Source organism: Pollicipes pollicipes, unplaced genomic scaffold (genome assembly GCF_011947565.3).
Source record: "Pollicipes pollicipes isolate AB1234 unplaced genomic scaffold, Ppol_2.1 Scaffold_1600;HRSCAF=1878_pilon_pilon_pilon, whole genome shotgun sequence".
NCBI lineage: Eukaryota > Metazoa > Arthropoda > Thecostraca > Pollicipedomorpha > Pollicipedidae > Pollicipes > Pollicipes pollicipes.
Genome location: NW_023595962.1, coordinates 8,434,846 through 8,449,845, shown reverse-complemented (window position 1 = coordinate 8,449,845; position 15,000 = coordinate 8,434,846). Strand labels below are relative to the sequence as shown.

The 15,000-nt window shown below is 52.6% G+C and overlaps 1 non-coding gene and 1 pseudogene across 1 annotated transcript; one reads left to right on the top strand and one right to left on the bottom strand.

Annotated features, from left to right (window-relative positions):
* The first annotated feature begins 1,385 nt into the window (after window positions 1-1,385).
* On the top strand, window positions 1,386-1,472 carry TRNASTOP-UCA (transfer RNA opal suppressor (anticodon UCA)). The gene has a single exon. It is a non-coding gene; the product is annotated as a tRNA-Sec (tRNA).
* Window positions 1,473-4,922: 3,450 nt separating this feature from the next.
* LOC119093438 (uncharacterized) overlaps window positions 4,923-15,000 on the bottom strand; it is a 15,112-nt pseudogene continuing 5,034 nt past the window's right edge.

Sequence of the window (15,000 nt, the reverse complement as noted above, 5' to 3'; positions counted from 1 at the left end):
GTCCAAGTCAGTGGCATCCTCGTCCACGTCAGTCCACGTCAGTGGCATCTACGTCGGCTGTCGTTCCCTCGAGTTTCGCTGATCTGGGTGCTCGGATCGCTTTGGCAGGCCGGAATGGACGCGATCAAGTGAAAGCGCGAGGTGAAACATTTTTTTTTCTCTTCGGCGCATATGTACATAATGCAGCGACGTTTTCACTGGATGAATGCAACCGGATGTGACTCTAGCCAGAAATACCGGACGTCCGGCCTACATTGCCATGCAAGGCGTCCGCTTCCTCCCGTTCAGTCATCTGGTAGCATTCAGTCAGCAGTTGCTGTCATTTAGCACTATACTGAGGGGGAGGGGGATGTAAATTCCTCTTGATTCAGTGGTTCCAAGAATCGATACAGCTGTTGCTGGGCGATAGGCTACTTAGATTGGGCGAGTGACTTGCAGGAATGTTATTGTTAATGATATGTTATTACATTCTTGGACTTCGACATCGGACAACACTACAACTGAAAATGTTGATCGAAATGTGGTTGCTAACAGCAATCAAATACGGGAACCGTTATGGGTAACAGGATTGCGCATTCTACGCAACAAGGCCTAACCGCAATGCTTTTTACCCAGCAATGACCTGAAACATTAGGGTGAACGAAATACCGAGGTCGGAAACGAGACGGCGGAGAAGACAAACATATTGGCCATTGTTTCAGATCAAATGCATGGTTCAGCACAACGTGTGCGCCTTGTGAACGTCTCGGTGTTCCATTGCGATTCCCATAGCTGCAGATGCCACAGTCACCGCGCGCGACTTCTTTAGCCATCGATTGTAAATCGAACAAGAACATGCATAAAAACTCCCTAAACCACTGATGAAGATGGACGAACCGCATCAGGAAGAACGGAGCCCTTCTCACCAGCCTACGGCGGATGCGGGCAGGAGCGTACAAAGAGCTCGAGTGGCGGGGGGAAGAAAGAGACAGGTATCGATTTCTGCCATAGCATGGCTTCACTCACAAAAACGGTGGGATTCATCCGCCTAGAGCTCACCCCAAAATTCGATTCGTCTCGTCTCACTGTCCAGTACACCATGACAAATCCTTGGACGCGCTGCTGCGGGGCGGCGCCACGGCGGCTGACGGGGCCGGCCTAGTTCCAAATCTCGCCGCTAGGTGTTCATGACATGCTTGCAAGGCCGATTCTGAGTCGGAAAATGACGTACGGTATATTTTGTGAACGGTAATCCGTGGGCAAACTCATATGCTAGTGACGGATAGAACAATCAGGTGGTGAGCCATGCACAACGGCCCAGAATTTGGTTTAAACATACATAACTAGGACGAACGACCGATGAACCTTCAGTTCTATAAATACATCCATAACCACCCGGGACCCTCGCCCAGATGACCATCGGTGGTCCGGTGTGCAGGCTTCAAACCTGTAGGCGACTAGCGTCGCAGTGGTTCAATTCCACCTTCTGGGCGTCGCGAGTTTTCAGCCCGGCTCTTACCCACTGTGCTGGGACGAGCGCGGCTTGTTCCTCCACCACTTCACGAAAATATTTGTACTGTTTATGCGCTAACCGCAACAGTGGATGGCCCAACCGAGCCTCTCCGCCCGAAACCTCGATATTGCACTGATGCGTTTGTGTAACATGTGCGCATCCCTGTGTAACAAGCGCGCATCCCTGCTGTCTGACTGAATCAGACGTCCTCAGTGCAGCATTGACATTCAACAGCGAAAACCACCCATAAGCATTCAAACTTTCAACAGAGAACGCGTGAATCTATTCAGCGTAAAAACACATGTTATGCTGAGAGGAAACCCCTTCATACAGCTTAAATCATTCCTAGTATAAGATTGAACTCTAAAAATATACGCTAATGCGCACAAAAGTAAATATATCTTATATCCGACGCATGCGTACCTGGCCTATTTACAAAAACCCTAAGACCGTTAATCACCAGCAAGTCGCATTTATAGCCCATCATTCACTGACACTAAACGTTCATTGCGTGTCAAAGTTTGTTTATATATCCTGCTCTGCACCTAGGGCACGGTGACGTCACTACTACGCCTCATTTCCTTGGCGCCGAAGCGCCGTAATAGCCCCTTGACATGGGCTCGCTACTTCTCTAAGATCCGCGCCATGCCAATGGCAACGGGATTGGTAAAGATGGCGGCCATCCGAAGCAAGCACCCGCGCACGCTCCTTTCATCGATATATCTACAACATGCGGTGGTGCACGGAGGCGCACTCAAAGGGGGACGGGTGGAAGGGGAGGGGCGAAAGTTTTCTGAAGGGGAGGGGCGGAATTCAGTGAGAGCTCGTCAGGATGATGATTAACTTTGTCATCATGAGCCATCTCTGCTGCTATAATAAAAAAAATGTGAACCAAGATGAAAAAAGGCGGGGCGGTGGAAGGGCGCGGAGGGCTGAGCAGATCCCCCCCCCCCCCCCACCACCACACACTCCAATTAGCTGCGCCTCCGGTGACACACCTTCGGCGCCGGGCGAGTCCTGAATGCGCATGCGTGTATGATGCGGTAGCCCGTCCGTGCTGCCTCATTCGCCTCAGCAACGGTATCTATTCACTTGGCGCGATCCTTGGCACGTATCAGTCAAAAGAGGGCTGCGCCGACGCACTTACGTAAGACAGTCATCGCCGTTGGCACCGAAACTGTGCTTATCGCGCGAAGCCAGGCGGCTTAGCGAACAGTACGTCTACTAACAATAACCGCCCACAAGTAGACCTCGCTTTGCTGCGCCTAATCAGCGTATGAAAGCACGGGACGCATGAGCTTCTGTCGTGCTGGAACCGAGACGCTGCACCTCTTTTGCACTACATGTGTAGCAGTCCCACTACCAGCTGTCATACATTATCAGGTGGGGGAAGAAACAACCCCGCGTCGTAGAGTACGCATAAGTATGGCTGTGTCGTCGGGAGTTCGAGAGAGCAGCGGCAGAGGTTAACTACACCCCATGCATCAAAGGAGCCTGGCTTTCCCTCTTTAAGCGTAGTCCTCGGGGCGCTGTTGCAGCACTCGTAATCCGTCATCACAAAGACCGCTGTCCTAGTTTCGCCCTTGCACTTCGCCGTGGCATGTGGGACTTATGACAACATGAAGCATCGCCCCCCGTCCCCCCCCCTCCCCCCGTGACGTATTTGCCGCCAGTGCCACAGCATTTTGAATGCACGATCATAATTGAAATGTTTTCCGTTCCGTCAAAACCAAACGCACCTTGTGAAACACAAGTAAGCAAATCGTCGCAGCATCTCCGACACCCCCTGACGATTGCCGCATTCGAGGCGGCGAAAACGACAGCAATAATATACCTGCGAGAAGTGGGGTTTTCAACTTTACGTACAGTGCCGTAATGCAGCTATTGCAAATATCGCATGATGTATTCGCGATTCGAAAGCCACCACAATGAACGAGCGACTGAGCGAGGTTACGCGTTGCTCGTCTGCTTGCTTGGTGACGGGGGACCCCCTCCCCGTGCATGCTGATTTCTCTGCGCCTGGTGTCGGATCGTTGATACCAAATCTAGAGAGATACTGCGACAAAAACAACACCGATGCTATGTTTGCACATCCCGTCGACTGCGCAGTGTTCAAGACGGCAATTCTGTGCCGTATCCGTAGCCCACCAAGTGCATGGTGAAGTGGTGTCTCGCTTTTTAAATCATCAAGTAACAAAAACGATGAGAATTTTAAGAAACAAGAAACAAGAAGCAAGTTGAAATTCTATATTGCCAGCACCGCAAGTGGACAGGCCGCGAGGACACTTGCAGATTTCTGCGCGCCGCAGGTCCAAAGTACAGCATCGAGGCGAGGGTCGCTTGACCTCAGGGACCAGGGCGGTCCTGGGTCATTGAGTTCGTACCGAAACAAGTGGTCACTTGCACGCCAATCGAGACTATCTCGGCCAGCGCACGGGGCCGAACGGCAAACCAAACGCCCAGGGAGCTCAAACGGCGTTGGGGGGGGGGGGGGGAGAGCTTTGTTCACCACTTCAGCTTTAGTAAATACGCAGTGGTAGTGGCGCACCATAATAAGGACAACATCGGACTGAAGCCACGGCCGTAGCATTGGGAAGTTTGATTGCATTTGAAGGAGCATCGCAACTGAATAGGCACCGATGTTTTTAGCAATTGTTGGGCAATTGTTGGGCATGAAATGGGCAATTGTTCTATGCACAGAGCAAATGCCGTATTTTTACAATATTGTCACCGCTTCCGTATTTCCCAGTATGGCTGGAATGCGTAAATCATCGCCCAGCCATTTATCAAAACATGCACACAGCTGCGCATTTGGTAACTCTTCAACGCCAGGAGCGACAACGTAGGGGCTTTGTTCTATCAGACCAGTCACTGTGTGACTTTGTTTACCCACCCAGATAGGCTAACCAAACTGGTTTGTGATTGAATGGGTCAATACGTCCGTCTAGTAAAGTGTTGCAGTGTAAGATGTATTAAGCTGTGAGCCTTGTTCCCCTTCAGATCAAAAGTATTCAGAAGCTGTGTGTAACAAGCAGCATCTAGTCACACATACCAGCTTTCTTAGGACAACTTAATATTAATATTAATAGAGTTGGACAACTTATTCGGATCCCTACATTATCACAATGCACATATCAACTGTTTAACGACGCAGCATTACTTGCAATACGCAATGCCACATCATACGATGCATACTGATGATCCGATACTGCATCGCTACACTAGGCCACCACCAAAACTTGGTCACAACAGCACGCCGTGGAATACATGGCCCCCGCCCGCCTTGCCTGGCGCGTGAACAAAGCACAGCTTCCACAACAGCAGCGGGTTTCCATACGTACGGGTGATGACTGGCAAGCATATGCTCCATTTCATCATTAATGAGACGAACCTCCGGCGAGTTCTGGCCTCTGGTCCAGACGCGTGAGGGTTAATTGACGTCTATGTTTATTGGGCGACGGAGCTGATATACGCAGCTAAAATTACCCACAGGAAATGACTTTTTCGGGTTTGCCGGCCATTTCAAATGTTCGGAGAACTCCAAAGATTAACTGGAGCGTAAGGATTAACAATTTCCGGTGGCCGAAAGGTCTCAGTGAGCGGCCATGCCTTGGAAGATCAGTCTTATCGGCAAACGTTCCAAATGGACATAGTCTTACGAGAAACCACTCTGGTGAGACTTACGTCCAAAGTGCCTTAATGTGTATCATAGTCTTTAAGACTTTCAACGTACCGACCACCGACAACCATCCACACCACTGAATAGGTTTGGTCCCTCTGAGGCCATCTCCAGCCTCCCGAGAGAACCGTCGACAACCGCATCACCACCATCACCATCGCCAAGCCACCATCATGGACCGCCCTCAGTCGATCTCCAGCTTCCTGAACGACCCCTCGATGCCGAAGAGGTCCGCCGCCGACTTCTGCTTGCCCTGACGTAGCGACTCGTCCACGCCGTACTTCAAGGCGTCGACGAAGAACTCCCTGTTGGCCTCGACCCGCTTCACGACGTCCGCGGCCAGCACGTCGATGCTGGCCAGCGTGCCGCCGTACTCCTCCGGCAGACACTCCGGGGGGATCGCCTCCAGCAGCGATGCCTGGTTGGTGCCGTGCACCCAGATCCGCTTCCGTAGCTTCTCCTTCATGAACGACTTGAAGAGGCTGAGCACCGGGTCCATGCCGGCCGGATTGTTGTAGTAGTGCATGCCCTTCTGGCGGATGGGGAAGGCGTCCCAGCAGGTGACGGCCTTCTTGACGAGCGTCGGCGTCATCGCAGCGGCGTGGGAGAGGGTAGCGTCCTTTAGGTCCAACACGCCGACAAACCCGCACACCTGGGCCCCCTCGTCCTGCTCGGCCAGCAGCGAGGAAATCATGTTCGAGACGCGGAACATGGACTCCTGGCTCATCCTGCAACACGGCAATACGGAATTTAACGTAGAAAACCATCCTGGAAAGCCCTGCGGGATTGCTCAGATGGAGAAGACATAGCGACTACGAACGTAAGTTTAAGTATGTATCATGATAACCTGCTCCAGTCTGTCGGAGGATTCCACATACGAATCGCAATAGCATGTGATGGCACAGGTTATGCGAGGAAAACTAATTAATTAGGTATTAAATGCTACTTTGAGTTGGTTAACCTGGCCTCACACGAGCAGTAGAAAATACTCAACATATGCGCCACTTGAAAACTAGGAAACATATAACACAAAGCACACGCCACAGAGTTGCGATTGTACAGCTGCCTTTAGCAGGATCCATCAGTCACCAAGAATAACATATCAGATGGACTACGTATTTTCCATACTCCCATACACTACAATGAATAAAGTCACTGCGGCTGCAATGAAAAAAAAGAGTGCTCAGAGCGCTTTGGGAACAATAAATGTCAGAACACAGATACCATGACGAGAAATGACGCTTCAGGCAATGATCAGTGGACGCTAAGAACACAGGACTGTATGCGTACCGATGCGCCAAACGCGATCTTAGACGGTTTCCCAGACATGTTCCCGCGCAAGAAGAGAACATTTACATATATCCTTCCCTGCGACAGAAAACCTTCCAAGATTTCCAAAAATTGCATCACCACAAACATCATCACAACAAAAACAGTACAACCGGGCCCCCAAACCCTTGAAAATAAAAACTACATCCAAAACGGCACGACCGTGCCTCTAAAATCATTACGAACACAAACACAACGAACACCAGCGATTTTTAACTGTTTATTGTTGCACATATTGTAATATATATATATATATATATATATATATATATATATATATATATATATCTATATATATATCTATATCTATCTATATATTATATATATAGATATATATAGATATATATATATATATATATATATATATTATATCTATATCTATATCTATCTATATCTATATATCTCTATCTAGATATATATCTATATCTATATCTATATCTATATATATATCTATATCTATATATATAATATATATATATATATATATATATATATATATCTCTCTCTAATAGATATATATATATATATATATATATATAATTTACTCTGTCCCGCCCACTGACATCCCCACCAGCCTCTCACCTGGAGGGATCGCGCTTGGCCACGCGAATAATGACGAGCATCTGTCCGTTCGGCAGCGGCTTCGGCATGGGCACGAAGCCACCCGACCGCAGCGCAAGCTGCAGCTCGGCGCTCAGCGGGTCTCCACCGCCCATCATCTCGGGGCAGTGCGTCTTGAGCGCGTGGTAGAGCTCGAGCTTCTCCTTGGCGCGCTCCAGGCTGAACTTGCAGCCGCGCAGGAACATGATAAGGAAGCGATCGTCGGTCCGGCTGCGCAGGTGCGGCTGCTTGGCGAGCCACTCGCGAAGGTGGCGCACGTCTTCCTGCCGCCGCTCCGGCACCTCGAACAGCTCCGTCACCGCCTTCTGCAGGATCGGCGCCGGCAGCGTGCAGGAGTAGGGCGCCGCCCGGAGCGTCATTGCGTCATCGGTTGGCATGGCGACGAGTCAGCGTCGGGTGACGCTGCAATCTTCAGAGGCGTTGGCTAACGCTCCGGCCTGGACGACTGAAGCGAAGACTGCGGCACCAAATGCTGATGCGATCTTCAGGAGCAATCGCCCACGTTGGTTTCACGGCAGTGCAAGCACGTTGCGCAAATGGGATGGTGCGTTTCCTCTGGGAGGAGCAGGGACGTGAACGCAAAGACAGTCAGATGGAGACGTTCCGCAGAAAGACGACGATGCTCCGTGGCGGTGCACAGGCGACTGGGCAGGAAGTGCAGACAAGTGACAGCGGCGAAGAAGGTGTCGATGACGAGCTAGTCCGAGACAGGACCTGGAAGCATGCGAAGATCGGCCGAGATGAAACGCAGGACTGGAAGAAACGGGACAGCGCAGAACAGAGCCTTCAGAACAGAACAGAACCTTCGCTGCGGTGCAGCAACACGATGGTGAACACGATAGTCCGATTCCAGCGCTGATATTGGTGGCGGGAACGCTCGAAGAGACCACTCCAGCAACGCGCCGGGGAAGGAAGCCTTGCGGTGCTGCCTCTCCTCCCAGTGGACGTGGACGGACACGCGAGCTCCACCGCTACGAGGCGGTCGGTCGCTGGGCTACTGCAGTGACGGCACTGTCTCCGCGATATGCAGCACGTCCGAACCGCGTCTCGCTGCTCGCCTTCTGCTTGCGGCGCGAGGCGGGACCCAAGACGCTCCGCCGCGAGCGAGGCTTGCTCGGCGAGTCGCTGCCTCGGACGCCCGATCTCCTCCGCGGCCTTATCTCCTGTCGGCGGAGACCTGCGTCCGATAGCGACGCCCGGACTGGCGGCGTCGAGACGAGATAAGGACTGGGTCGCGAGGCGACGGCGGCGAGTGTTTGTGGTTCCTTTGCTCACGGCATGGTGAGGTGTGCCGGGGGGGGGGGGGGGTTAGACAGGGTCAGGGGGCCGGTCAAGTCAGGCCGGTCGCGAACGCGTCATAGAACCAGCGGCGTGTGAAAATCGAATAAAATCAGAAAAACGAAGGACAGAGACGCTGTGTACGTTGAGGTTACAAAACAGTGAGGCAAGTAAACATGCACAATCACAGCAGTTCAGTTCAGCCAAAAGCGTGACTAGCGGGAAGTACGGGAACGACTATGTAGGTCTTCAAGGTTCGGGCTTATGCCGAAGACCTGATATGAAAACAGGTCATTAAAGCTCACGTGGTGTCTGGTGCAACTGATTGCAACTGATTGCACCAACTGGTGCAACTGATTGCAACTGGTGCAGCTGATTGCACCAACCGTCCGGCTCGACCTTGTCCAAGCACGAACAGACGAACAGAGGTGATGGGCCAAACGTGCCATCTACGAGTTGACTCAGTAGCATCAGGGTTTACCGAGTCCGAACTGGAGCCAATATGACAACATGATGAGGTGGAGGAGCTCTCCAATGCCGAATCAGATTTGCTTGGAGACATCCTCGTCGTAAATATGAACAGCGGCGAGATATGGGCCGTTGGCCGTTCGTCCACTGATAAATACAAGGTCGAGAGTCTGAGTTACGACTGCGACCGCGGCCATGTCAACCCGATTTGGAGGTGTGGTGTCGGGCCCCTGCTTTCGAAACAACTGGGCTCAGTTCTATGGTGCTGTTAGTAAACAAGCCGGATGTTCGGCAACGCGAACACCGCCCTGTTCGTTTTGGCCATGTTGTTGTTTGTTCTAGCATGTTCCAACGCCCCCGAGTAAAAACGTCTCGCTAAGCCCAAAAGACAAGTGTCAGAGTTCTGCCTGCTTTCCTTATCTCCCAGTGTTAGATACCGCACAAGGCGGCGGCGTAATGAAGGTTCTGTTGCATAATCGCAGCATCTATCGCAGCGATTTGTGTCGCGGGTCGTACGTATCGCGGAGACAGTGCCGTCACTGCAGTAGCACGAAACATGACATGTATTTTTGGCATTTAAGCATCTCGCAAAGTGCAAGTCTATATCTGGCAGACCGCATGCAAGACACTGCAGAAGGCTCTTTTCAAACATGAAGAAAGTCCTTGAGTCAAAAATGATCCGAATGGCGTTGTCCATGAGGGCCACGCGACGTCCGTGGCCCGTCAACTATACTAAGCGATGCATCTGTTTTGTCAGCACATACAAGACGTACATAATTTCTACAGCGATAAAGGCTCGAATGCACTGGTCGCACGAATTAATTTTTTCATAGCGAACACACGCACGGTCTGTCACGCCCTTTCACGCAGCGCCAGCGTCTGCATTGTTCAAATTAGCGCTTAAGGGCCATGACGCAACCGGGATTCGAACCCACGCCCCCACGCGGGAGACTGATGAGTCAACCACTCGGCCATTTCGGCTCCTCGTGTGAGATAAGCAGCAGCTGTGGGTGCAGAACCCCAATACAAAATGTAAATAAATCACATCGCAGCAATTTGTACAGTGCTGTAGCATTCCTTCACCTTCGAATGACACAGCACAGCGTTGCGGCATTCTTCACCTCTAAATGTCACAGCACAGTGCTGCAGCATTCTTCACCTTGGAATGACACAGCACAGCGCTGCGGCATTCTCCACCTTCGAAGGACCAACACCGACACGCATGGTCTCCATCGTTAAAGCTCATCCGCCAGTTTGCTGGTGCACGGCTCGGAAGAGCGACACGCAGGCCGCGGCGACGTACAGGGTTTTCAGACATCTTGTGGAGTAAATCATCCGCTAGGTAACCACGCAGGCTTGTTTAAGTGCTATTTGTGGTGCTGCATATCGTCAGTGGCTCCGGGAACGCAATCACCGCCCACGCGTCGCTTTTGCATTGTACAAGCGGCGTTTTGCGCAAAATTCCTTGACGCGTCGCTAGCAACAGTGCGAGTGACACATATATCTAACCACATCGATAAAGAATGCCACGAGTCACTGGTTTTTTGCTCAGCCAAATTTGGACTGGCACCCCGCGCGAGCAAACTCAGAACGCGACGCACGTCGTGACGCCCTTTTATGGAGCGCCACCGACTGCATTGGCAATATTACCGCTCAGGGGCAAAGGCGCAGCCGAGATTCGAACCCGGCCCCCCACGGAGTGCGATGTGCCAACCTCTCAGCCATTACTCTCCCTGTGCGAGCAGCTAGCCCCTTTGCCTGTTCATCCTTGTCACGACCTACAGCTGTCGATGCGCCCCAAAAAACCCAAATCATCATCATCATTATCACCCGATATGTCAGAGCGGACAGTTGCAGCAGTACGGACTCGACTTCCGCGGGACTCTGAGTTCCTCAGGCTCCTCCGTATCAAGCTATGCTGCCGGAGTCATCAGAGCCTAGTGTCATCCAGGAATCAGCAAGTTGTATTATCATCACTACATGCATGCGTTTGCTGTCGCGGAAGGCGAGGGCCGCACTCGATTCCCGACCCGGTGATGACATAAAAGAAGCGACGGAAAACATATCGCAAGTAATTGATATTTTTGACGGCTTAAGTGGCTTCAGGATCATTAATGTTATTCCGCTCTTCGTACCGCTAGTTTTGCAAACGTTGTTGTCATGAGGCTTAACGACGTACTCAGCTGTTGAGACTATGTGGCGTCGCCTGCCTCTCATACTGATAGGAGAGGCGGGCACCGCGGGGAATCGAACCCCGTACCTCTGGTTTCCCAGACGCGCAGTGGTTAACGCCGGCGCGTTAACTACGCTGCCGGCACCCTTAGTCTTGCAAATGAACCCGGAGAATATGTTGTAAGTACATACCATCCCGTCCATGATGCCTCATGCTGAGTACCCCACGTTTGAACACTGCAATACTTTCCTGCGTACCTGAAATCCGAATCTGTCCCATTTGGATCATTCTGATTGATCATTCCACGTTGGATCATTCTGATCCGAACAGACGCGTTATAACCACATCGCCGTTACCCTCCGCCCAGGATTTTGCCGACGCCATGTTAACGGACACAAGCTCTGAGACCGCCGAACCGGATCGAGACCGCACAAGCGAAACAAACGGCAGAGCAATGCCCGATGAGCCCTATGACTGTCCTTCAGGCAGTCTGTTCTTTGCCGAATGTTGGTTCACTTCCGCACCTGGAAGCCGACTTACCAGCAGTGGCATCTCGCGGCTGATCCCGCAACTGACGTACCTGAAATGACGGAATCGGTGTTAGCGACAGCAGCGCCCGATCGTACCCTAGCGGATTATCGACGAAGTAACGGGTGAAGCAGTAGGGCGGCGCGCTGACCGCGTTGCGACGAAATGGGTGGGAGTAGGGGGGAGTAGCTTCAGGGGGGAGCGCGCGTTCGAGCTTCCAGGTGAGGTTCTCACGGTGAACTTCGACATGACGTCCGCAAGAAAAAATACAACGTGATATGCAGCAATGTGATGTCAAAATGATGCGCAGCAAGCGGACCAAGTAGTAAGTATACAGCGATATGTAACATCCAGTGTCGTAAACAAACAACATGGACCGTCTCGCTAAATCACCTGGCACGGGTGATCACTACAGCAGGGGCTGTGAAGAGTGTTAACTACAGCAAGATCTGTGAAGAGTTGGTTGAGTTACTTCCCCCCCCCTCCCCCCTATCCTTCAGCCATCCCTTGCAAACACGTGCCCCCAGCACCTTTGTGACATAAAGTCGGTGATGTTGAAAAAGATGCAAAAGCGAATACCACGCATCCAGCGAGCGCTTCGGCACTGCGGCGCTGTGCCGGTCCGGATGCAGGCCTGTACCGGCCTGGCGCAGCCCAGGCCAGCACATGTCCGCGCAAACCAAACCTACCGAGTCCTCGAAACCAGAAAGCGGATTTAGTCTGCTTAACGTTCAATGTCGAGGCTGCCGGCCGCAACTGCGCGGGTGGGCTGGTCGCGCAGTTTTAGGTCCAAACTTAGGCCCGAGTTACGTAGACGTACGGAGCCGCGGCTATGGCATCTCTATCTGGTTCTGACATCGGTGCAGCCGCCAGGCGGAGCAGGGAAATGCTCCCCCCCCCCCTACACACACCCAATTTCGCAGCAATGAGTCTTCTCGCCACACACCCGACCTCTAGAGCACCGTTGTTCATGCAATCCACCTGCTCGTCGTTTTTCTGCTAGAAGCACCGTGTCGGGTCGGCCCCTCCCCAGATGCCGTCGTCCGTTCCGCCAGCCCGGCGCTGAGACGCGGCTGCACCTCTGCTGGCCCGGGAGCCAGCCAGCCGCCATTACCCGCACGTCCGTCGCCAGATGCTCGTCCGTCTGCCAGCCCGGCTGAGACGCGGCTGCAGCTCTGCTGGCTCGGGAGCCAGCCAGCCGCCATTACCGCACGTCATTTGCGTGCCCGCAGGCCGCGTTTTTCTGCGCATCCGTCTCCGTCCGCCAGCCGCTCCGACGGCAAAATCGCGTCGTTTTTCTCGCTCGTTTATCGTCGCTCTTCCGAGAGCAAAACACTGGTCAGCGAGCAGAAGGTGCTTTATTGGACGTGGCGGCTGGGGGCCATCAAAGCCTAGCCACAACATTGTGTGGGTCATGGAACCCGAATATGTCAACCCGGGATCAAGGGGGCGCAGTGGCCGGACGGCCCCCCATCCCTGCGCCGTGACCTGCGCCATGACCTCCTGCCGATGGTAGGGCAACGGAAGTCGCCGGCGCGGCACAGAACGTGTGTCGTCGTGCGCCGCCTTCCGGCACAAAGGAAAACATGGATGGACGTAAGTGACCCTTTCGGGGCACTGACCCCGAACAGGAAGATGATGAGGTTCTAGATAGCAGATCTAGAAGAAGAAGATGAAGATTTGAGGTTCTAGGGTGCGCTGACATCAATGTCATATTGCGCCTCGAACGGCTGCTTGGGCTGTTTTGTTTTAGCTAACAGGAAGTAAAAATGGCAGAAAAATTCACGTCTTATATAAACAGAAACAAATGGCTTGGACGCGACAGTGGCCAGCTGTTTCCCAATACACCACGACCCCAATCGAATCAATAGCTCGTGGAGAAGACGTCGCCACGAGAAGTGCTCCGGTATTCTTCAGGCACATGGGCGGCGCCACAGGCTGAAATCTCGGGGAAGCGGTGGAGTGCATTTCACGAACATCTTTCAAGTGCGACGCCGTTTCATTGGTGCAATATCAGTTCCAAGATCACTGGAAGAGGACCGTTGCCCCGTCCAGCCGGTGGCGACGACCATGCTCGCAGGCTGTTCGTGGAAAGGGGAGAGAGGAGAGGGGGTAATTCTCTTGGCTGCATTCTGCGCAAGCTTCTGTACGCAGAGCACCATGTCGGGGCAGGGAGAGGGTGAGAGGGGATAATTCTATTGGCTGCATTCTGCGCAAGCTTCTGTACGCGGAGCACCATGTCGTGGAAGGGGGAGGGTGGAGAGGGGATAATTCTCTTGGCTGCATTCCGCGCAAGCTACTGTACGAAGAGCACCATGTCGGGGCAGGGAGAGGGTTGAGAGGGGATAATTCTCTTGGCTGCATTCTGCGCAAGCTTCCGTACGCAGAGCACCATGTCGGGGAAGGGAGAGGGTGGAGAGGGGATAACTCTCTTCGCTGCATTCTGCGCACGCTTCTGTACGCAGAGCACCACGTATCACGTGACCACAGAGCAATGCTCCACCATCGGCAACAGGAGCTGCCCTGCCACTAGCAGGAGCGGCCCTGTCACTAACAGGAGCGACTCTGCCAGTAACAGGAGCGACCCTCTTACTAACAACGGCAACAGCAGAAACCAAATCAGCCAATTACGGACGGCGCGCGAGTCTAACATTGAAGTAACTAGCGACGCCCGAGGCTCAATAATATAATCTCAATAATATAATCTCAATAATATAATCTCTCAATAATCAGCCCTGACGACGCTAATTAATCACCGCGGCGCGGCAATCAGAGCAGCACCGGCGCGTGCCCGCACCAGACGCGGAGGCAGCGGCAGATCCAGCAACCATTCCTTGCGGGGGGGGGGGGGGGGGGTTGCTGCCTATGACATTACAAGTCCCTAGGTCACACACAAGCGGCTGTATCCGTACAAGCGGCTATGCAAGGCACAAGAAAGTTGTGACCACTTGGCTGTGACGTCATAAGTTGCAGCTTGCGGACGGCGTTTGGCAGTGTGGAACAGAACCCTGTTGAGGCTGTCCCATTGGCGGAATGTCACGTGCGGCGTGTCTTTTGGGCAAACGGTAGACAGCCTCGTGGTAGTACGGTGTTGAATGACGTCGGTAATGGCGCACTCGCGTTCATAGGACAAAATGCGGATGAAACTGGTGCCTACTGGACAAGACGAGAAACTTCGTCGCATCCATGCAGTAGCCACAGCCGGCGTCGGTGGATATGGGGTTCAGTACTAATCTATCAATATATTATCATGAATCTACTATAACTAATCCGCGGCATTTTCCAGGTCAAGTCGATGGGGGTGTGGGCTTCCGGAACGTTCGGGAAGATTTCACTTTTATTGTCGTTTGGTCACAAAAAAGGACACCAAAACACAACTGAGCCCAAGTCACTTTCAAGGTATGGTAATGTCCATGGTTAAAACGGATTTGC